The sequence below is a fragment of the Macadamia integrifolia genome, chromosome 4 (assembly GCF_013358625.1).
Source record: "Macadamia integrifolia cultivar HAES 741 chromosome 4, SCU_Mint_v3, whole genome shotgun sequence".
NCBI classification, from domain to species: Eukaryota; Viridiplantae; Streptophyta; class Magnoliopsida; order Proteales; family Proteaceae; genus Macadamia; species Macadamia integrifolia.
Window position 1 is genome coordinate 19,103,982 of NC_056560.1, and position 23,407 is coordinate 19,127,388.

Below are 23,407 nucleotides of genomic sequence, written 5' to 3' on the forward strand. Positions count from 1 at the left end.
TTTTTTTTTTTTTTTTCTGGTTTTTGCCGTGTAACTCTCTCCCCCCGATCTTTCTTCTTCGTGGATAGGGACTGCGGCCAGAGACGGCAGCGGCAGTGACGGCAGCCAGCGACGGTAGCGGCAGCGGCAACGACCAGCTGTAACGGCAACAGCTGCACTCTGTTTTTTTCTTTTGGTTTTTGTTGTTACTCTGTCTCTCTCTCTCCGCCCGAGCTTTCTTCTTCTTGGACAGCGGCAGCGACTGCGACGGCGACGGCGACGGCGGCGGCAGCAGCATCATCTCCGTTCCTTTTTTTTTTCTGATTTTTTCTATTCCTCTCCATCGACCGTTGTCTCTCTCTCTCTCTTCGCCCGAGCTTTTTCTTCTGGACGCGGCAAGCGGCGGCGGCGGCAGCTCCGTTCCTTTTTTTTTTTTTTTTTTTTTCTGATTTTTACTATTCCTCTCCATCGACCGCTGTTCCTCTCTCTCTCTCTCTCCCTCCGCAGAGGCAATGGTAGCGGTAGCGGCTACGACTGCAGCAGTGGTTGAGGCTATGTGATGGGAAATCGCAGCAAGTGAGGGAGAAGAAGAGTGACCGTACATCGTCAGGCTAGGTAAGTTATCTAAGACAACAGATATATTAATGAACAGTATTAATGTAGTCTATCTGATCCAACGGTTTACATTTGTTAGCACACCTGATTCTAGGGTGTTTCGCTGGCTTTCAAGACCTTTTCCCATAATTTTATTACTAACTTACAATGTCTTTTGGCTTGGCCAAGTGTTGATTATTGTGACAATGCTTCACATAGGTACACTATAGTATATAATCATGGATTGAGTTTTCCTTCACTCTTTCCTCCACCGATGGCAATCATTGTGTGCTTGGATGTGTTTTTGGGAACAGTGGAGGCCATTTCAGACCTCCTCCAAAGAATTTTTTTTTTTGTTGGGGTGGATTCTTGGAAAACTTTCCCCTATTCTTATACTACCGTTTTTTATTTTCTTAAAATTTTTTTTTTTGGTAATTTTATATGTTTGAAATTTCAACGTCATTCACAATTATTTACGTATTTCAGCTTTGGTGATCCTTTCATCAATGTTCTAAGAGCCACACTTGAACTTTGCAGGGCCCTGGTGGAAGATCTGGAGGATTTGGCCGTGGGGGTGGTGGTTATGGTGCAGGTCCTGCTAGCTCTAGTGTTGCTTAGGAGGCAGATGTCTCACAAATGCTTAATTTTGGCTGTTATAGTGAGCAGTATAAATCCTGTAGTGGTCATTTGTTGACATTAGTTTTTGTGTCTTTTTTTTTAATGGGTTGTACTCAGTTGAGTTTGACAAGTGACCTATAATTATATTTCATGGCACCAGTTACCTATAATATTGTTGATGTTGAAGTTTACGGATTGGATTGAAACTCAACATCTGGTTTCGGATGAAAATTCTCTGTTTTTCTCATCCCTGTTTTTTCTTGTTTTGCTACATGCAGAACACGACACGTGGACAACTTTAAGACCAACGGTCAAGGTTGGATGAGGATTATTACATCCGGTGCGTTGGTCTTAAAGTTATCCACGTGTCGTGTTCTGCAGATAGCAAAACAAGGAAAAACAGGGATGAGAAAAACAGAGGATTTTTTTCCTCTGATTTCTTTGCAACTCTGCTGAGTACTAGATTGCTTCCTCTGTTTTGGCTTAGATGGGCATTAGTTTAAGAAAGATAGAAACTACTGTGCTATCATTGTGCAACAATCTCAAACTCTTAATATGGTAGTCAATTTTAAGGTGATTCCTGCTCGATGGCGGAAGTTGAGAGCCAACGAAGGAAACATTCTCCCTACCTACTTTTCTAATATCGTTTGATTTGATTTTATTTACTTTCCTGTTATTCCCCTTGCGACTGAACTGATCCGGGCTCATCTTCTGTGGGGAGGGAATCTGGCGGGTTACCCAGCTTGATTGCTTACTCAAGAAGGGAAAAAAAGCAAAATTTGCAATAATAAAAGTTAGTGAAAATTGATAACCTAAAATGAAATTTTAGAAAACAGAAGGAGAAGTTATCTTTGCGTTTCTTCTACTATTTTCTTCATTTTCATTTGGTAGTAGCTTTACAAGGAAAAAAAATCCCTAAATCCCGAAAAAAAATAAATCCTATTTTTGTCAGAAAATTTTAAGTTCCGAGATCGGAATTGCAGACGATTTCAAACCCTAAATCATATTTTTGTCAAAAAATGTTAAGTTTCGAAATCATTTAAGCGGCGTCATCTCATTAAATTTTTTTCTCGTCGCTCGCTCGTTGTCTGTATCGTTCGCCACTCGAGACTGAATGGCGCTTACTTACCTGGAAACGGTTTTGGGTAGAGTTTCTCTCCATCTTCTCTTTTGTCTTTATTTTTTTGTTTAGTCTTTTCTGATTCTCATGCATAGCAGATTGAATGCTTAAGTAGGGTTCTGATTATTGTTTTTTCTGTACCACTTTTTGTTTCTTCGTCGATTTTGCGTTCTTTGACTTTAGCTTATTGGTTGCGTTGTTCGGTTTCGATGTTAAACTTTCAACTGTGTGAATTTGATTCTGCATAGAAGAAACCCCTTTTGTTGTTATTGAGTATGTTGATTCTCTTGTGCCTCATACGTTATGGTCCACTGGGGGTTCATTTTCTTTCTTTCTTCTTCTTTGGTTTCTCTGTTTCTCATTGACTTCTGCGGTGGTGACTGTTTATTCTTTGCAACCTAGTTTCATTCTGACCAAACCCCTGCCCCTATTTTCGTTTTTCAGGTTTTATGATATTGATGTACATTTTCGAGACATATCTGGATTTGCGGCAACATGCTGCTCTTAAGCTGCCAACACTTCCTAATTCTTTGGTAGGAGTTATCAGTTCGGAAAAATTCGAGAAGTCTCGAGCTTATAGTCTTGATAAAAGGTTTGTTCTTGCTTGCTGAACGAATATTACCTCGGGTTAGTTTATATGATGATCAGGGTTTTGTATTTATACTATGGATCTGGTTAAAGGGTTCCCGGTCCCTATGTTTTTTTTCTGATTGATCTATTGATTATTCCTTACAGCTACCTTCACATTGTTCATAAGGCTGTATCCATAATAATGGACACTGCTATTTTGTACTTCGGTGTGTTGCCCTGGTTCTGGAAGGTGAGTCGGTGTCAGTGACGATTGAGCCATAACTAATTTCCTCCCCTCCAACCCCACCCTACAGTTTGACTATTTATTTAACTCATTTCCTTATTTTGGCTGCAGATATCGGGGGAATATCTTCTTTCTATTGGCCTAGATCCAGAGAATGAAATATTACATTCCTTGGGGTTCTGGGCTGGTGGTATGATTTGGTCACAGGTGTGGATATGAACTCTACCGACTTCCGTGGGATTGAAATCAATTCCTAGTCCAGCCTTGGTCAAATTTGTTAAAATGAAGTAGAATTTTTTGTTGTTTATGCAGATCTTATTGGATATACCAAAAATAATGTTTCTTTAAACTTAAATAATGTTTCCTATTTTGGAAAAAAGAACTTACATGATGTTTGTAAAGCAAGCTCTTCCTACCTTCTTTTATTTTGGATGGTCTATATGGGGTCTTTAATCAAAACTTAGTGCAAGACTGATTATTTCTACAAAATTTTATCCATTGAATGGATTTAACTATTTATCAATAAATTGATGGATTCTGAATATAGAGAAGGTCTCAAACTAGACTCATGCAAGGCCTTGTGCCATGATAGGAATAACCAAATTACACTGATAGGGGATATACACAGTACAACCCTGATTTAAAAATCACCACTTGGATGGTGACCATATGATGATGTGATAGGATGGTCTATCTGGAGACAAGGGAATCCGTTCTGATTCCATGGGCCTTACTGAGGGCCTGAAGCATAGCATATAGATGGTCAAAGGTTGTGAATTTCAGCTTTTTCTGAATCAAAAAATGGTTTGCAACACATATCAATTTTCCCTTTTGCGATAGGCTTATTATAAGCATTTTGCCTCGGCAAATTACCTTTATAGATGCGTTGATATTTTTTTCTCTCCCTTTCCCATTTTAGTGGGAAATCTGATATTCTAAGCAAAATTCATTTTTTGCAGGGTACAGAATTGCCTTTTTCCTTGTACTCAACTTTCGTGATTGAGGCTCGACATGGTTTCAATAAAGTCTGTCTTCTTACTTGGATCTTTTTCATGTGTTTTATATCTTGTCATTTTTATTTTTATTTTTTAATTTACCTGATCTGTAGTTCGATTGTTACCCATTGTTCTGCTCATTTTGTTTCAAAATATGTTATCAATTTATATTGCTATTTTTCTGCTTTTTCCTTATCTGTTTGTGCAGCAAACAATATGGCTTTTCTTTAGAGATGTGTTCAAGGGAATCTGCCTTTCAATCATACTTAGAGCATCACTTGTTACTGCCATCATTATTATAGTACAGGTAGCATGAATTAATAATTTGCTTTGCATTGAGTCACCTTTGGTTAATTTAGTCTTTGCTAGCTATTGATGTACATGATTCATGAACGGAAGCTTGCTTTGACCTTTAAATGTGTTTGGAGTCTTTGGATGGCTTTTCTTGTTTTAAATTTTATTTCTATTTGTAAATGATAAAAATGATTGGATTAGAAGGAGATAATAAAGGAGGCTGTCAGTTGAAGAGTGAGCTGAAATATGACCAGGTCAAGGAATCACTAGAACAGCCACTCTGAACAAATGGATATGTTTCTTGCCGATGTTTTCTATTAAGCCTTATGTTAATTTGATGTACATCTTTTGATCAATGTTCTTAAGGATGTCAGTCTACGCAGTCTGGCATATTTTGTGGAAGGAAAATTGTTACTGCATCCAAAACAGTCAAATAGAGCCTTACAACTGATCATTTTTATTTTGTTGGGCGCCCGACTTGTCTGCAAAATGTGCTGCCAAACACAATTAGTTATTGCTTACGGAAGATGGTGGAGATGTCAGTTTTTGCACTATAGTAATTATTCTAAAAATTAATTGCAGCAAATCATCCTCTTATCCTGGCATAATTACAACGTCTTCATTCTTGATGTTTGAAATCTTGTTGAGTGCTTATCCAGTCGATAAATTACACTAACATTGTTTTATTTTTCTGCAGAAAGGAGGTCCTTACTTGGCCATCTATCTCTCGGGATTTATGTTTGTTCTATCCATTGTGATGATGACCAGTTATCCTATATTAATTGCTCCACTTTTCAATTAGTTTTCCCCTGTGAGTAATTATTTATGTCTCTGGTCTATTTCGCTAAGTTATAGACTGCATATTTACATTAACAATTGATCTCAGTTAGCCTCTTTGTTAGATTTCTTATATTGCAGCTTCTTTTTTTATTTTTTTTCCCCACTGGAAGATGCTTTTAGATATTCTTTGTTTTTTTGGTTGATTAATGATGAAAATTTTCCTTTTTCCCTGGCTCTGTGCTGCTGCCCTCAGCTCCCTGACGGAGAACTAAGAGAGAAAATTCAGAACCTTGCTTCATCACTCAAGTTTCCTTTAAAGAAGCTCTTTGTCGTTGATGGATCTACGAGGTTAAGCCATAGCAATGTGAGGATTGAACTCTGATAGTCTGATCTAGTATATTTCATTTCCTTCTACTGCAGCAGTTAACTAACTAGCTTGTTTTATCTAAAATAATAAGTACATGGTAGAAGTATGAATGAGATGAGGGGTTTACGTTGTTTCTATTTGCTTTTGATTTTACTGGCAATAATTCTTTACTTTAACAAAATAACATTTTCCTTCATACCCATGTATCTAAAAAGGTATTTGGGGTGTAAGCCTGGAAGTCCACATCTTAGCAAGGATGTCGTGAATTTCCTGAACAAGGAATGACAACAGGGTGGATTTCGAATAGTCATACTCTGATCATATAACCCATCCAGCCTTTCACAATTTTGGAAAATGGATACCCATAACTATTTATTTTACAAGACACAGAACTATCCCTGTCATCTAGCTGGGTTTGGTGAGGTGGAGAGGGGAAAAATTTAACCTTTTACCATAAATAGAATGGAAGGTATGGGTTAGTAGATTAGAAGAACAATGTCCCTTAGATTTCAAAACACTTAAAACACTTGAACAAGCCTAGCAAAATAGACTCTCCTCCAAACACCCTTCCCAAGTCTTCTCCCATGAGATAGTTGGCATCAAGGGTATAACAGCCTCTTGGTTCTATGAACCTAATTCCAAGGGACTACATGATAGTTTGTTGGTCTCCTCCCACCATCCCATACTTTCTGGCTCCAACCTTTTCACATTTATTACATAAATAAAGTAAGAAGATTTTTTCATCTGTTTGTCTTTATTTTGATATGTCAATGATCATTTTGTGGTGATCTAATTCATCTCATCAATATCTGGCAGGCCTACATGTATGGATTTTTCAAAAATAACCGCATCGCCCTCTATGATACACTAATTCAGCAGGTATGGATAAGAGCAGAAAAAATAGACCTATGTTTATTGCTACTTTCCTCTCTCTATTCATACTCATCGAAGAACTTGGAAAATATCCTGTTAGGCCTTTGTATCCTGCAGCATTGGCCTAAATATGGTAACATTGGTTGTAAATGTATCACATTTTTTACTGTTATTTCCTTTTGATTATAGCTTGGATCGTTTGCCAGAGGCACCTGTCTGCAGTTACTTCAATTTTTTTTTAAAGCGAATTGAACTTTAGTAGAGTCAACTGGCCAATGAAAGCCTGGTATTCTGTATCTAACTCAAATACTGAAATTACATAGGAGCTCTTAGGGTGGCTTTATCCTTTTGTTTCAAAGCATGAGCTTCCTTCAAGTGCTAGATGGTCCTTGATATTCCACTGGAAGCCACAGTTAACATTATTCCATCTCAATATTTTCCTCTTTCTTAGCTAGAACAAATCTTTTCTTTCCATTTAATGCTGCCAGATAGATATCTCATTTTGTGTGCTGTTGGTATTGGGTAGAGAAGACAATCGCAAGCCTGGCCTTACCTGCCAACTTGACCTCAGAGTGAGTCTTGTTGGCCTTTTCAACCCTGTTGTCATCATACATCAACTTGACATGATCCTTCTGATTGTTTGCCTCTTGTTGGCATCATGTCTAATATCTGGGTTTCATGCTGTTGAAGGGGGTTGCCACCATTTAATCTTAGGGTCAGATTAGGGATAGCCTTCTCACCCAAGGACAGTATCATATTGCATATCATATCAGTTGGGTGATATTACGAGACGTATCGTATTGTATCGGAAGGATACACTAAAAATACGTGTGGAAATGGTCAAGATACGCATGAAAATACACTTTTGGAGCAAAAAAACAATATATAACATGTGTCATGCTTAAAGACTAAAATGGAGAACGTATAATGAAATAAGTGCGTTCAATTGAAATTGTTATAAAGGATGAGGTTTCTTACATGTAGTAATAGTCTATTGCTATAAAGAGTGTCAAGGTGGTTCAAACTCATAGCTGGAAGGGTCTGCAGGAATAGGGGCAACTAGGATGATGTACTCCCGAAGGCTTAGGACTTGGTTTTTGGTAGAAATGAAAAAATACAAAATTCAAACATGAAAAAAATTTCATTTTTCTGTGAAATTTCTTGAATCTTAGTACAAATCTTTGCAAATGATGAACTTTGATGCCATGGGTGGGGTTATTTTTACTTAAATCCATCGATTTATAGCAAAAAATAGGTCTAGAAACAATTATTTAAACACAAAAATCAAGTTTTTTAGAAACTTATCTTTTTCTGTAAAATCTCCTTCAATCTCTGATTTTAACTTGTTGAATGATCCAAACTTAGGCTTTTAGGAAACCTTAATTGTTTTGCGTGCAGACTAAAACCCCTAACTGAAATTTATGCAAAAAAACAAGTTAAGGGGGTTTATTAGGACTCTCGGTTGGGAGTTCTTGAGGTTTTTTGCATTTTTTGGGGGGTTCTGTATGTTCTGTATCGAGCATGAAACCCTTATGGGCCTTCTAAGAGATGTATCAATAGTATCTGCATGCATCACACAGTATTGCACCATATTGTGCTGTATAGCCAGATACTATGCTATACAGTAGGATATAAAGTTCTTTAAAAAAGGGATATTGCACCGTATTGTATCACTACCCACCGATACAGATATGTATCAGCCAATATGATACAATATGATACGTTAGGGTACTTTAAACCGTGTTCTCACCTGTAGGCTGTAGCTATGCTACAAGCATGATTGTGATTCTAAACCCTGATCCTTCCTGATAGACGTGAGAGGGATTGAATCTTGGAAATAAACTGTTATGGTTGTGTGACCGAATTTTCAATTTGTTGTTCAATTGTTTATATATATTTTCCAGTGTCTTTTTTCAATCTAATGACCATTGAGGTTTGATATGAGACAATTTACAGGTTCCAGAACTTAAATAGGCCTATTATACTCACTATCTGACGTGACAAGGTTTCCTTTTCCGCCTGCTAGTTCCATGCGAACTGATACACACTATGGATCTATGTTTCTGTTTGTGCTTATTGGGTGTAGTTATTTTTCCGGGAAAAAGCCTTGGGGTTGACTGTTGAGTAATGAATTGCATTAAATCTTAATGTGATATATAAACAAATCACAGTTTAGTTCTGTGAGAATTTTGGTGAAGTAGTAACATGAGGTTCCTTGTGTAAACCATCCAATTTACTAGTTGTAACTCTCTTTCTTCTGAAGTGTGACATTTTTAATGCTCATTATTTAGGGGCAGAGATATTGATATTATGTTGCATCTTTGCAGTGCAAAAACACTGAGGAAGTTGTCGCTGTTATTGCCCACGAACTGGGGCATTGGAAGCTTAATCACACAATGTATACGTTCATTGCAGTGCAGGTATGTCCTGCCTTCCAAAAGACAGCTTTCATCATTTACTAGAAATCAAAGAAAATAACTATTGAAATTCAGTATGAGTTTTTTAAAATGACATTATTGCTTTTTGATGAAGTTATTCCAATAATCTTGAACCTTCTCAGAAACATGCTATCAACATATATGATGGAGTGCTCCCCCCCCCCCCTTCCCCCCTTAATGATCGTAACTAGAAAACTTCATTGGTGATAATAAAGGAGACATGGTACAATGATAATGATTGTAGGCCAAGTCTTACAAAACCACAAAAGGGTCAAATCAATCGATGGGGTAGTGACCCAACTACAAAGACTTCTTTTGTGCCAACTGTAGCAAACTCATGAGCCAAAGAATTAGCTGACATGAACTAGTGTTTTAATTCAGGCACTTGTTCTCGTAAACTTGGAACAAGACCATATATTCTTAAGTTGTTTCAGCTCACCTAAACAAGTATATGCCATACACTCATACAGATGTATTTCAACATGGTGATTTTCAAAATCAGATTGTCCTTGTTACTTACATAATTTGCATATTTCTAAGAGCCTTTTCTCTATTATCATCTGCTTCAGTGACTAGTTCACTTACGTGGCTGATGGCATTCATTCTTGTGAATATAGGGTAATTTTGGTTCAATCTCTCAGCTTTGTATATTACATTTATCATTGACGCAGGTCCTTACATTTTTGCAATTTGGAGGATATACTCTTGTGAGGAACTCAAAGGATCTATTTCAAAGTTTTGGGTTTGACACACAGCCGGTGCTCATTGGGCTCATCATCTTTCAGGTGTATATTTGTTTTTCTTCCTTTTGGTCAGATATGATGAATTTATGCTGAACACATTTCTTCTCTTTTATGTGGCATAATCCGAAGTACATGTCTTCGTGTAATGGGTCATGGGTCTTGCAATAATTTATAGGCTGACAGTTCTTTGGTGAAATAATTTTTTTGGGGGGGTTGTTCCCCATGTCTGCAATGTGGATAATGCAGCTGTTGGCTAATCCCGAACTGAAAAATCCATTAAGAGACCAGTATAGAGTGTAGACAGGATTGCAAGAACAGGAAAATATAGGCCAATAGGGGAGAGTTTGTGACTTACAACAGATGGATCAGAATTGGTTAGAACTTAGAACTCAGGTCGAGTGGTCTATTCTAATAGAAGTACATCTGCAGTATTCGAAGAAATTATGACAACAAAATATAGAATTATGTGGAAGCCCTATTGCTACTAAGAAAACTGCTAGAGAACTAGAACAGCATTATCGACCAGTATTATTTAAGATTCAGAACCAGAATTTCAGAGAGAACAAGATCAGAAACAAGTGAAATTTGAAGTAAAACAGACCACTAAATATAAAGACGTTCGTAATCTGGAACTCACATACCTGTGGTTCCAAAATTAAGAACGTCAATCAATCAATCGAACTCACATACCTGTGGTTCAATGATAGAAATAATCTTGTTCACCTTCTTTCTAGTTAGTCAGTCCAGTTCACCACTACTGAGATCATTCTTTCCATCCCCTCTGCGAGGAGGAAGAGGTAGAAGGGGAACAACATGCAGCGTATCCCCTACGTACTCTCCTTATCTCGTATATGCTTTAATAAAAAACACGTTTGATTCATTCGAGTCACTAGGTTTTTTGTAAAGGCAAGTTTAGTCAGAAAACCTAGTTTTCCAACTATGATCGAAAGCATAAATCCAAACATCTAATGAATAGAAGAATTGACCATTTTTTGCAGGAGTCCAGCACAAACTATATATTCTCTACATCCAATATTGGGATAGGTAACTAAGCAATAGCCAAAGTATTAGATGGAAACAATGAGGCTAGAACCCAAAGGCCCCAATCTTTAGTAGTTTGATGAATTAAGTTAAAAGACCAAATCATATATTGGATATGAGTGATCACAAGTAGGTCAACCCCTGGAATGGAGGGGACTGATGCATCATCAAACTTGATAGAGAACTTAAAACATGCTACAGATAGAGAACTATAGCATGAACGGGTGTTCCGGTACAAGATGTTAAGAAGCAATTCTTAACATCTCTCGAGCATTTGAGGATTCAAAGATGCCCAAATCTGGAACTCTCCCAATTGGAGGATTTTCGGCACCTCACTTCCCTTAAAGAACTATCCATTTCCTCCCTGCCTAAGTTGACGTCTTTGCCAAAGAACTTAAAACATGCTACAATGCTGCAAGATTTACGTATCAGAGGATGTGGGTGGCCTGACGGCCTAATTGCGTTGCCAGAGTGGATCCACAGTCTCATGTCTCTTCGATTTATAAATATCGTTGGGGGTTGTCAAAATCTTACTCTTTTGCCAGATGGTCTTCAACAATTGACAGCCCTACAGAATCTTGCAATAGAAGGTTGCAATGCTGTCTTGGAAACAAGATGTAGAAGGAGGAGAAAACTGGCACAAAATATCCCACATTCCGAACGTTCACATCGGATTGTCGCCAACACCAATGCGCATGAGACAAAACAATGGATGTTGGGGTCGTCTCTTGGAGTTGAGGAGGAGGTGATATTGATGCATTTTTAACAATAAACAGGTATTTTCTAAGGTGTGACTTTTATCTCTTCAATTTATCATCAATCTAATTTTTTTATTTATATATTAAATATTATTTACGCTGCAAGTTATGTCCTTATTATTATTATTTTTTAATTATTTTTTTTTATCAAATATTATTTTCAACTAAAAATAAAACAAATTATGTCAAAAACTATAGGTAACAAAAATTTCAATGTAAAATGGTGGAAAGGAATTTTTTTTTCCCATGAAATAGAATAATAATAAAAAAAAATACAGCACAAGGTAGCAAAAAGTTTAATGTCTAAGAATTGGGATTTGTGACCAGAGTGGAATGAATATTTCATTACCAATGTAAGGCTATATGCGATTAAAGTGACGGAGAATATTTTTCTGTAATATAAGCTAATTTATTCCTTGGAACAAGGTAATTAACTAATATTTACAACAATGAAAGAATCTAACATAAAAACGAATGAATATAAAAGTAAGATACATAAAATAATGGTAATCTGTAAATATCAATTGCATAGAAATTTTTATAATGAAACAAATAGAACCTTTCTACCGAAAAAAGAAAAAACAATAGAGCCTAATAAAACAGTGGAAATCCTATTTTATAGGAACATTTTTCTTTTCCAATTTTTTTGCATTGAAATAAACAGAGCCTAAGAAAATCAAGAACCAAACTAATCAGTTTTTGGAACATAGAAAATTATGGATCTTAATAAACCAAAAAAGAAAGAAGATCAACTTTGATCCCCTAACTACTTGTCAAATCCAGTTTTAAAAATTATGCCACAAACGACTTTACAAGCACAAGAATGATGTCAATGGTCTCCTCAGCTTAACATTTTTTGAAGCTCGTTTTATCCCTCATTTTATCTTTTTAAGTTTTTTGAATTGCATGTAATTATGTTCTATTCTTGTTTTGTTTTGAGCCTTTGGGTATTATTTTTTGAAGCTCAGCTTAGTGCCCTGTTTCTATATGTTGGCTACCATAGGTTCTTGTCTTGGAGTATATGTATATATATATATATATATATATACACCTTTCCTTTTCCAAATTTCTGATGCTCAAAATTTCTTGTCACAGGATATCGAAATAAAGGAAACTCTACAGCCTACATTAGGGAGAACAAACATCTCACTAGTTGGCCTTTATAGCGCCTACCTTCCAGATGTTATTTTTCGATTTAATGTTTGTGTTACTCTAAGTATGTAAGTTGGTTTTCCATTTTAATGTTTGTGTTGTTACTCTTAAGTATGTAAGTCGATAAACATTAATATTTAGGCTCATGTCGTCATTGCCCTACAAGCTATGCAAATTGGTTGAGGTTATTTTCATAATGGCTTTCATATCGTATCCCAACTTCTCAATAATAAATTTTGTCAAAAGCTATGGGTCAGAATGTGAAAATTGTCTGTAGCCACTATACTGGGCAGTGAGTATCGGATGAACTAGAGTCTCTTGGGGCGCATGTCTAGATGCTCTCAGCCGTCTGATGCTTGTTGCATTTTCCAAGCCTGGGCTAATCAAGTTCTCAACTCCCTCCCCGCCCCCATTCGAACCATTACTTTTTCAAAATCTGGTGGAAAATCTGTTTGTAACTAGGCGGTTACAATACAACATATTGTTCTGACAGCAAATTTCGCTTTCCTGTTAGGAAAAGAAAACCTAGGCGGTTACAAGTTACAACAGAATAACAGATTTGTTGTAACAAATATTTTACTTTCCTCTAATGCCCTTTATTACGTTAGAAACTATCAGTTTTTAATTTCACTCTCCCTCTCCCTCTACCTCTTTCTCTCGGGCACCAGCCCTACGTCCTCTGTCCTTCCTCCGCCGCGCCCACCGCTTCCTCCTAGTCTCCGGCGCAAGGCGTGGTTGATTTGTAATCGTCAGTGAAATACATGCCACTTCGTAACCAGCACAACCCCCCGGGCCCCTGGCCGCCATCTTCGAAATTAAGAAACCTCTCTCAAGGTACGTAGCTGCACGTATCTTTACATTGGCGACGCTTCTACCTATAATAAAATTGCAATCACCATTTGTGGTTGTTTACGGTGAATGGAAGGTAGACGTCATAGCAGGGTTTCAAAATCCGTGAATCGGATCGAAAAAATCGGTAGAATCACTCCGATTCTGAGTCAACCTGAATCGAAATGGACAAGGGCAGATTCCATCACCGGTTCCTATTTTTAAAACCCTTTCTATAAGTGTCGGTGTCGTCTTCGGCGTCGTTTTGGATTTGCAGGTGCCAGCGTCTACTTCAAGTTTTCAACGCAATGTCAGGCATAGGAGATTCGGGATTTCGGATGTGCACCAGACATGCTGGCGGGCTAGGGTCTCAAGGTGAGGCTCTCTTTAGTTGCGAAATTACATAATTAGCCCTTTATCATATTGCTACCCATTGCATAGATGGCAAACAAAATTCAATTTCTAACCAGATTCTGAATCATATGGGGCATCACCACAGTCTAATCCTCTTTACATGAAGCTTTTCAAACAAAAAGGTGGGCAGGAAGGCAAAAATGGTCATCCTATTGATGCTTCTAAGTGTGTTTCCATTAGCCCCAGTACTAATGTTGCCCCTACACTTTTGAACATATAAAATAATTTAATAATTTTTATTCAAAAAATTACATATATAAATTGATCAATCAATGTGATTGTGTGAGGAGAAGTAGGCTACGATATGGTTAAGAGAATCTCCAAATACAATAAATGGAAATGAACAATGTAATGGATAGGAGTGCTACCGAGCCAGGTTGCGTTAGGCTTCTGAAAACTCGGAACCAACCCAGCTTGACCTTGGCCCTGTGCCCCTGTTCTTTTGGTAAGGCTGGATTTGGCTCAACACAAGACTGGCTCAGCTGGACTCCAAGCGTGGAAATCCTAACACTAGCCCAACACGTAAATTTTTTTTTAGCAGATTTAGGCTCACCATGGCAAACTTGCAAACCTTCCCCAACTTGCCCTTAGTAATGGAATTTTAAAGGCCAGAGGTTGCATGCAAAGAACTGTAGCCGGAAGAAATTGAAGAGATGGTCCTTAGGTATGTTCATGGTTTTAAAAAATAAAATTGGATGGGTATCCATCAAATCCATCTCCGATTTTGATCGATTTGAGTATCAAATCCATTGGTAGGGTATAAGGATAAAATAGTTGAAAAAAATTTTTTTTGAACTTTAAAAACAGGGATAAATCTATCCAATCTCGACTGATACTAATCTCATGTTTTAAAAACTTGTTTAGAATAGCAGGCAATGGGGATGTTATCATTCGGACTGCAGTCATGGCGGGCAGTATGTTGGCGTTGGTGGCAACATGATGGGTTTTGGTAGATTGGGAATGATTGGCAGAGGCACCATGGATGTAGGCATAGGTGGCAATGAAGGCAGTGTGGCATAGGAAAGGTAAGGATGGTGGGAAGAGGCAGCACCAAGCTCTATTATTACATAAAAGATGTTTATAACATTCATATGAGAAAGGTCCTCTTTGGTATTATTTTTATTTTTTATTTTTACCTATTTAACAAAAATTATTAATGAAAACCATTTTTTTTTATCAAAACATAAAAATGGTTTAGTAACTACTTGACAAAAATGTTTTGTTTTTTTTTTTTTTGTGAGAAATAGTTTGAAATCTTTATGTGCAAAATGGTTTTTTGAAGAAATAGGTGAAAAGATTTCCTTTACCCATCTTCTTTATAACATCTTTCTCCACTTTCGATCAAAGAAGAGGGGGCAAGGGGAATTTCTAATTACAAAACAAATGACTACTTTACCCCTTCATATTGAGATTTTAAGCACGTCCTCATTAAAGTTTAATGCAAAATAACTGAAAATCAATTTTAATTAAAACACATAAATGACTCTAGATCTCTTTTTGGTTTTTGTATTTTATCAAGGTTTTTTTTTTTTTAAATAGAAACAAGTTCCATAAATGATATCAAATGCAGCCAAAACTATTTTTATGAACCAAAACAAAAACAAAAACAAAAAAACAAAAATGATTGGAAAAAGAGGGCCCAAGTTTTCTTGCATCCATGAGGAGTGGGAATCCATTCACTACAAGCAATCAGGAACATGGGAGCTGTATTTTATTTTGGGAAAATGGGTTTGTGAACTCTAGGATTAGGCGATAAATTTCACCGCACTGTCAAGGAAAATTTTGTCATTTTTTATAATTGGTATCACTTAAAACAATTTTTACTATTACATACAGTTAGTTTGAAACTCGATGAATGAGATATATGTGGTACATCCAATTCTTACTAATTGCTTCACTCATCTTTTTCTGTAGAAACCTTCAGTTAGTATCTATCTCATAGTTCGGTGTTAAATTTGAAATTCCATCATGAATGATGGTAAGGTAAAATTACTCTAGTTATTTTGTATTTAATATTTTTAATAAATACTCATTACCAACTAAAAGTCGCTTTGGCCGAGTGGTTAAGGCGTGTGCCTGCTAAGTACATGGGGTTTCCCCGCGAGAGTTCGAATCTCTCAGGCGACGGTTTGCATCTTTTTCATACCCTAAATGGTGATTTGATTCGATCTACTTGAATCTGATTTTTAAAATAGTGGAATAAGTTAGGTTAATCATTTTTAAGTCATTTTTCTCAAACGAAGGTTTCCTTCACCGTACGGTTGAAGGTCAGCCACCATCCTATTGATGTCTGACCTACCTGTAGTATAAAGTCGACAACGCCCCCACCTGTTGCGTAATACCCTCTCAACATCATCCACTTTATCTTTTTTTTTTCCTCAAAGTTGTCTCTTTCTTCAGTCTTATTTTGATATGTAACCATGTCACCAGCCTAGGTTAAGATGAAGACTTGAACCATGTGTCCATATTTTACGGATTAACTGGATGTCAAAATGTGGAAGGAAAAGTGGAGGCATGTGACCTCAGATCATATTTTCAAAAATTGGATCTGAATAGGCAAAATTGCCCTGATTTGATTGGTATCAATCGAGATCCATCATTATTAATACAATTGAACGATGAAAGAAAGTAATAAAAAAAGTTTCACCCCTTATAATATGAAGTCGATATACTTTTTCTTTTTTAGTTACAACTAGACCTTCAACCTAACTAGTCCTGTGGGTCTATATTGGCCCCAAAATCACATGAATTGGGTCATACTAGGGTTGAATGAGAACCATTCAACTTTCACTGAAAGCAGTAAAGAACACTAAATACCCCTGTGTGAGTGGTCCAACGTGAATTGATATACTTCTTGAATATCCCCCAATACCCTTTGAACACCATCCGATCGAACAACTAAATCTATTAACTAAATTCATGAGGGTGTGATCTTTTTAAAAACTAAACAATCAAATCCCTTACTAAGGATTAATGCATTATTTTTTTTAACCATTAATATTTATAAATAGAGGAGACATCCTCTGGTTAATAACTAGAGCAAGGTTTAAATATTTAGAATTAGATTTGGGATAGATCTCCATTGATTTTGATACGAATCATCTAAGAATCAAGTAGGGAATCCATCAAACTTGGATGGAATCAGCCAAAATCAATTGAGAATTAGACGTTCATCACATAATTGGTCAAAATCGAAATCAAATGACTAATTGATTATAATATTCGAATAAGCCAATGCGATTGATTTTAATTGAATTTTTTAAACCATGCGTTAGTGTTATCATTTGGATTTTGTTGGCACTCTGATGAGGAAGTAGGAAAGGAGTATGGGATACAAACATCGATGACTACACGAAAAAAAAAAAATAGTAATGAACAAAAATTAAATTTTTACTTAATAAAAACGTGTTTTGATATATCAAAATCAATATTAATCAACTATCAATGGTCAATGTTGGATGATCTCCCATCTTTGTTACTCAAAAGCTTTTCCTTTCAGGATTTAATCGTTACACACGTTATTGCCAAATAAAGACGATCATGAAAATTAAAATAAAGAAAAGGTTCTTTGAACCGCCGAGAAAAGGTACGAGAGAGTGATTAAACCTCTATGTCTATCCCTTTCATTCTCAAATGAAATAATGACCTTACTATCATCCTATGTGTGATATCATTCTGCGGCATTTCATTGGTAAGCTCTTCTATGACATTGGCTCAAATAACCCTCTTCCTTAAATTAAGAAAATAAAAAAAATATAGGACCACTAAAAAAATAATCAACGCGACGCGGAAGTTGCTAAGTCAAGCATATTGTTTGGCGCAAATCGGCAAATGAGTGGATGGTCAATCGTTCACATTCTAATCATTTTTAGTTACAAAGAGTTATTTGATTTTGACTTTTTTTTTTTTGACTTTTAAAGCCTCAAGCATTGGACCCTGGCCCAGACTCAACGACCACCGTCTCCTGTCAATTCATTTCCATAATGGTTTTGAACGGAGCGGATTGGATTGACCCAATCGGCCAATTTGACTTGGAAATTGGAATTGATCGGAGCAACTACTTCGGGTTTTCTCATCTACCATTATTTTCTCCCCGGATCAAGCCATCAAGGTTCGTAATCCGTTCCAGATTACCTTGGATCGGGCTGGATCGATACCCAAGAGGTAAGAAGAAGAGGGTATCTGGATGACTCTTTTGGGTATTGAGATAGTAGGTGTGGTGTGTACTTTTACTTTTAAAATTCATATATCTAAGCACAACTTTTTTCTTTATTGGTGGTTGAACGATAAAATGGTCTAAGTGGGACCCCTTCTCTCTCCAACTCTCTTCCTCCAATGGTCAAGGGGTCGAGATGGGACATGGAGAATGGGAATTTAGGAAAAATTTTGTCCTATATAAAAGGAGTTCTTTGTTTATGTTAGTAGGAAAGTTAAGTAATATTTTGGATTCTTTCTATTTTAATCTTCACTTTCTCAGTTAAATTTCACTAGTGTAAGATTTAAATCTCCGTCAGGTTCGCAAAAGGACAATATAAAATCATCGCCCCACCTCATAAAATTAAAAATTTCATCCATGTTAATGTCCCTGCACATGTTCTCATTGACCCCGCATAACATTTTGTTCACTAACGATATAAAACTTTGAAAATTACCACTTGTTGAGTACCATTATATATTGGGTTATCATCGATTTGATTTGTTGAATTGAATAGATAACTACCATTGGTTATTTGAAGATCAACTCCATAGGTAACTACATTATTTATTTATCAAATCAAGCTTTTGTTACATAGTTAATTATTTTATTTATTAATTCATCTTTGAGACGTGGCTGTTTAGAAGTCACTTATAATTATATTTTTTTCTGATTTTTTTTGGAAAATCTTGCACCTTGCCAAGTGTCTCATGTTTGAGGGTCAAATCCACAAATGAACAAGCCTATTCAAAAGATTAATCAACATTATTGTAGGATCCTTTAATATTTAATCTTGTATTATCTTACAGAGTTCTTCAAAACTTTAATTATCAAAGGTTAAGCTAGGAGTCCTATGGTTACGTAAGGAAAGAGAAATGATTTCTATCTTAAAAACGAAAAGAAAAAAATGAAACTTCTATAATCTTTTTTTAAACTATCTTGAACTCTTATTCTTTATTTTAAAAATATGACTTCTATTAAATATTAAAAAAATTATCATATTTCTCAAATGTAACTTTTTTTCTTCCTCCCAACTCCTCATGGACCAATCCAAATGGGTCTCCCTTTAAAAATAAATACTAATAATGCTGCAATGTCTATCTGTCTCACCCTCTCCTGCGCTCAACCTCAAGGTATTAGACGTATGTGGTATTGGATTGGCCTGAATCAGTTGGATCGGTATTGGCTTTGTGAGATCCCATTTATTGGATGATACCATATTGTTAGATCTGTATGTGAAAAGGGTAATAGAGTAAAAGAAATTAGCTTTTTTAGTGACAATCAAGAGTATATCTGAAGGGGCGCACTCAGTTTAATGATAAAGGTACGAATGTTTTGACCTAATGGTCAAGCGGTTGAAACAGTTTTGAAAGCCTTGAAAATTTCAGCGGTTAAGACCTTCATTTCATTCACGTATGAGTGTGGATTTATACATAAAGATGGAGACAATTTCTCCTTGATACAAGCTAACATATTTCCTTGATAAAAAAACTATATATATAGCAGTAACCTATAAGGAATGTACACATATGACCGAATAAAGAACCAACTCATACAAAATTTGGTCAACAAGGAGAGACCTTATCTTTTCTAGAATTGACGTGGCTAACAAGTTTCTTGACATTCTTGGAATAAGACTATGTAGTATGTACCTCGCACATATGGAAATCTTGTAATACACCTTTTTTTTTTCTTTAATCAAGAATATATCTATCTGATACAAGTCGATCTAAACCAAATCAAAACGATATCAGCCTTGTTCGATCGATTCCAATATCTAAACTATGATTTGGTGACTAGGTAGTGACATAAGGCTTTTTAAGTAGTGACATCCTTGATTTCTCATTGGCCAAACACAAAAAGGATAAATATAATGAGGAGGACAACAGACCCGCTCATGCCTCCCAATCGGCCGTGTTTGCGACCAAGGGAGGGGCTTCTGATGGGAATGGGAGAGCCTTCACTTCAGATGAGCACAAGCTCACCGTCCTGTACTATTCTATAATGAGTTATTTTTTGTGAAAAAAAAAAAAAAAGAGAGTTGGAATGCTCTTTCACATAACTAGCCAACGTCGAAAATCATGATGGGCCATAATTTACTAGGGTTAATGTATAATTTATTTTTGGGAAAAGAACACCCCTTATCACTTTGCCCCTATTTCAGACATGGAGCTCGGCCAAATGATGTATATATCCACCCTTATAAAATCTTTAAAAATGCATCACTTATTGATGCTCATGTGTGTATCCTCATTGGCCCTGCCTCATGACCAAAAAACGTTCACGTTCCCTTTTATTTTTAAAAAGGTTTGTTATTCGTGTAAGAATTATATAAGAGAGAAAGAAGCCTAGAAGGAAATGCAGCCTTTATACCTAAACACAGGGAGGGGCAAAATGATAGTTATACCTTTATATAAAAATAAAAATCTCGCCGCTATTAATGTTTCTGCCTGTTTCCATTTATCCTCGCAGTGATGTAGGAGCCACACTACTTTTTATGAAACCCTATTTATAAATAGAAAATCTTTATAAGATAGAACATTAATTTTGTGGGAGGATGAGAAGCAATTCTTAACATCTTATATTTTGCATTTTTTTCTTGGACAATCCTTCAGCATCTTTACCTCTTTTCAGTTTTTCTTTTCTCCAATCTGGGTAGACATTGAGAATATCTGTCTGCTTAACGCCTCCTATTTTGAGAAATTAGTCACTTCACCAGTCTTTGTTGGTTATATGGGTATCCAAAGTACAAACGAGAGATGGATGTTTTTTTCTTCCCAACCATTCTTTTCAGTTTCTATCCTGATAAGGAAAGGGGTAATTTCTAACAAATTTGTTGTTGATTCCTAGATGTTGCATTTCTTCCCCACACTGCTTATTGGTACTATTGAAATGGGATTAATCTGTAATACAGAACCTATAAGTATAATCTTTTGCTAAATACTGACTATAATTAAATGATCTATATATAATTAGGACCTGGCTATAGTTTGTTATATTTTCTTTCACCATTGATTGGTGGAGGGTCCTTTTATTTGGTGTATTACTTCAATCTGTTCTGCCATTTTTTAGGATGGGACGAAGGTGTGTTGGGTATGCAAGTGGGAGAAGCTGCTCGTCTTCAGGTAACATTCATTTCTCTTGATAGATATTTTCTGGTAGCTTACTCATTGAACATTAATTTTGTAGTTTGTTATTCAGAATTATAATCATCATCTCCCTTAACTGATTTCACTTTGGAAAATTGTGATGAATACTTCAATTTTTCTTTGGGTGTAGGTCTTATAGCTGAAATATGCTCAAAATTTGGTTTGGGTAGTAATTACTTTGAGAAATGAAGCATAATCTGCCCAGACATTTATTCATGGTGGATTTTGTGATTATTGAGGTTCTACTTTGTTTTTCTTCTTCTTCCTTTATCTCTTCCATTGGGGGGAGTCAAGATCTCTCAGTGTTGGCGGAAAGACCCGGGAAAATCAACATGAGGGATTTCTGGTTATCTTTTTTGTGGTTATCTTAGTGGGACGCTGCAAATTTGGTCATTCTACAACTTGCTGAACCCCCCAAGAGCACCCAAACTGTAGCCGCTTTTCATGAAAACTGGTGCAGTTATTGAGTCACTTTACTGGTGGAGTTATTCTTCACTTTAGTTTGACTTGGCCCTCACAGATCTCTTTTTGTCACTTACCACCTAAAACTCTCATTCTAGTGTCTTAGTAGGTTGTAAGGAACATTTATGTCAGATTGTCAGATGCTGGCTGCGGTGGGATTCATTGTACTGCAACCTTTAGAGAGCTTGAGCAAAGGTTTTTTGTTATGAAAACCAGCATTGGTACATGAGTTCATAAGGTTCCATTTGACAACACTCTGCGAGAGTGATTCTGGTGATTTTTTGTTCTGAGGGAACATTTTGGGAGTGGAATCGCGTTTGGCAATTCCGGGTTGATTTGTTTTCCTAGGAATGAACCGGTCCGAAAAGTGTTCTGTGAACAAAAAATCAGAACCATTTTTTTCTCTTTCTATTCGCAGAACAAATTGATTCTGACAAGCACTTTCTCATTATCTCTCTTACCCTCACCTCTTATCTCTCTCTGGCACACTGCTTGAATGTGGCAACCATGGCTCACCCTTTGTCAGTCCTCTTCTCCGTCTCCGACATGTTGTTGAGCTCTTGATTCCATTCATTTTACAAGCCTCTTAAAGAAAAGATGGATCTTATCATCAGCACACTACTTGAAATCTTCGAAATTCAGAAGATGATGATGATGAAGAGGGTGAAGATGATGAGCAAGCTAAAGTTACACCTCCAACTTTTGTTAAGCAGCTTTCTGCCCAAGCCTGTGGCCCCTCCAACTTGAGTGCCAAATCTAACCCTGATGGCCAATCCTCTGATGATAAAGACAATGAAGTGTCTGAGATGGGAACAAGGCTGAGATCCATGGGTTTAGTGAAGGCCCTGGGTTTTTTCAAATACCAACCTGATCCTAAACTGGTAAGGGTGAGCCTGAACTGATAAGGATCATAGACACCTTAACCATTAGGGCCTCGGCCAGGCATTCGTTTATCTCATTCCATTTCCATAATTGCATGTCCGCTCCATGTGCCCAACGCCCCCATATTATTTTTAATTGATAAATTGAACTTGTATAATGACTCAGACATAGAAAAAAAGAACTGTACACTGTAAGTAGTAAAACTAGAATTACTTTGTTTTGATTGAGAATATGGAAACTATGATTTACTTAAATTAGTTACCCATGTGTTTTTATACAAAATATTGGACTTGCAAACCTGTTTCTTTTTTTCCATCCCACCTTGGTGTTGATGTTTCTAATCTTGTTGGGTCGTTTTTGCAGTGCTCTCCTGACTATGCGTATGGTCCTAATGGATTTCCAGCATGGGGAATACTGCCCAACTCAGTTTTGGTTTTTGAAATTGAGGTCCTAAGTGTGCAGTAATCACCCTTTCAGAGTTGAATCATTTGCCTACTCTTTACATAACATTATTATGGATTATATGTGCTTGGCTTTCTGTTCTGTGAACATCTTTGGGGTTGATATGGTGAACTAGATTTTTTATCTTTTGGATTCCATATTACATTAATTATGAATTAAAACACCTGAGACTTGTGATCCTTTAAAAACCCATGTTAAGGTCACCGGCCACAGACCTTTTTGGGTTAAATGTTGGCCTTGCTGGTTACATAGATGTGGCATGAGTCAATACATCTATTAATTTGGAAGTAGGCAGCGTGGCCTTTGGCAAAGATGGGATTGTGGACTGCCAGCACAAAGATTGGGGTGGGGGGTGTTGGTGTTGTGTCCGAGAGATGGCGAGCTGCAATGGTCATAGTGATGCTTGCTAATCAAACGGAGAACGGAAAAAATGGAAAACGGACGGTATG

The 23,407-nt window shown here is 36.6% G+C and overlaps 2 long non-coding RNA genes, 1 other non-coding gene and 1 pseudogene across 3 annotated transcripts in view; all 4 read left to right on the plus strand.

Annotated features, from left to right (window-relative positions):
- LOC122075413 overlaps window positions 1–1,413 on the plus strand; it is a 3,459-nt gene extending 2,046 nt beyond the window's left edge. The window contains exon 2 of the long non-coding RNA XR_006139249.1: window positions 1,111–1,413. This is a non-coding gene — a long non-coding RNA (uncharacterized LOC122075413). The remainder of the gene's footprint in view (window positions 1–1,110) is intronic.
- Window positions 1,414–1,756: 343 nt separating this feature from the next.
- On the plus strand, window positions 1,757–12,833 carry LOC122075411 (annotated as a pseudogene).
- A 3,020-nt stretch (window positions 12,834–15,853) lies between these two features.
- Window positions 15,854–15,935, plus strand: TRNAS-GCU. Its single transcript has one exon. It is a non-coding gene; the product is annotated as a tRNA-Ser (tRNA).
- A 5,134-nt stretch (window positions 15,936–21,069) lies between these two features.
- On the plus strand, window positions 21,070–23,081 carry LOC122075412. Its single transcript, XR_006139248.1, has 2 exons — window positions 21,070–21,128; window positions 22,860–23,081. It is a non-coding gene; the product is annotated as an uncharacterized LOC122075412 (long non-coding RNA).
- Window positions 23,082–23,407: the final 326 nt, after the last annotated feature.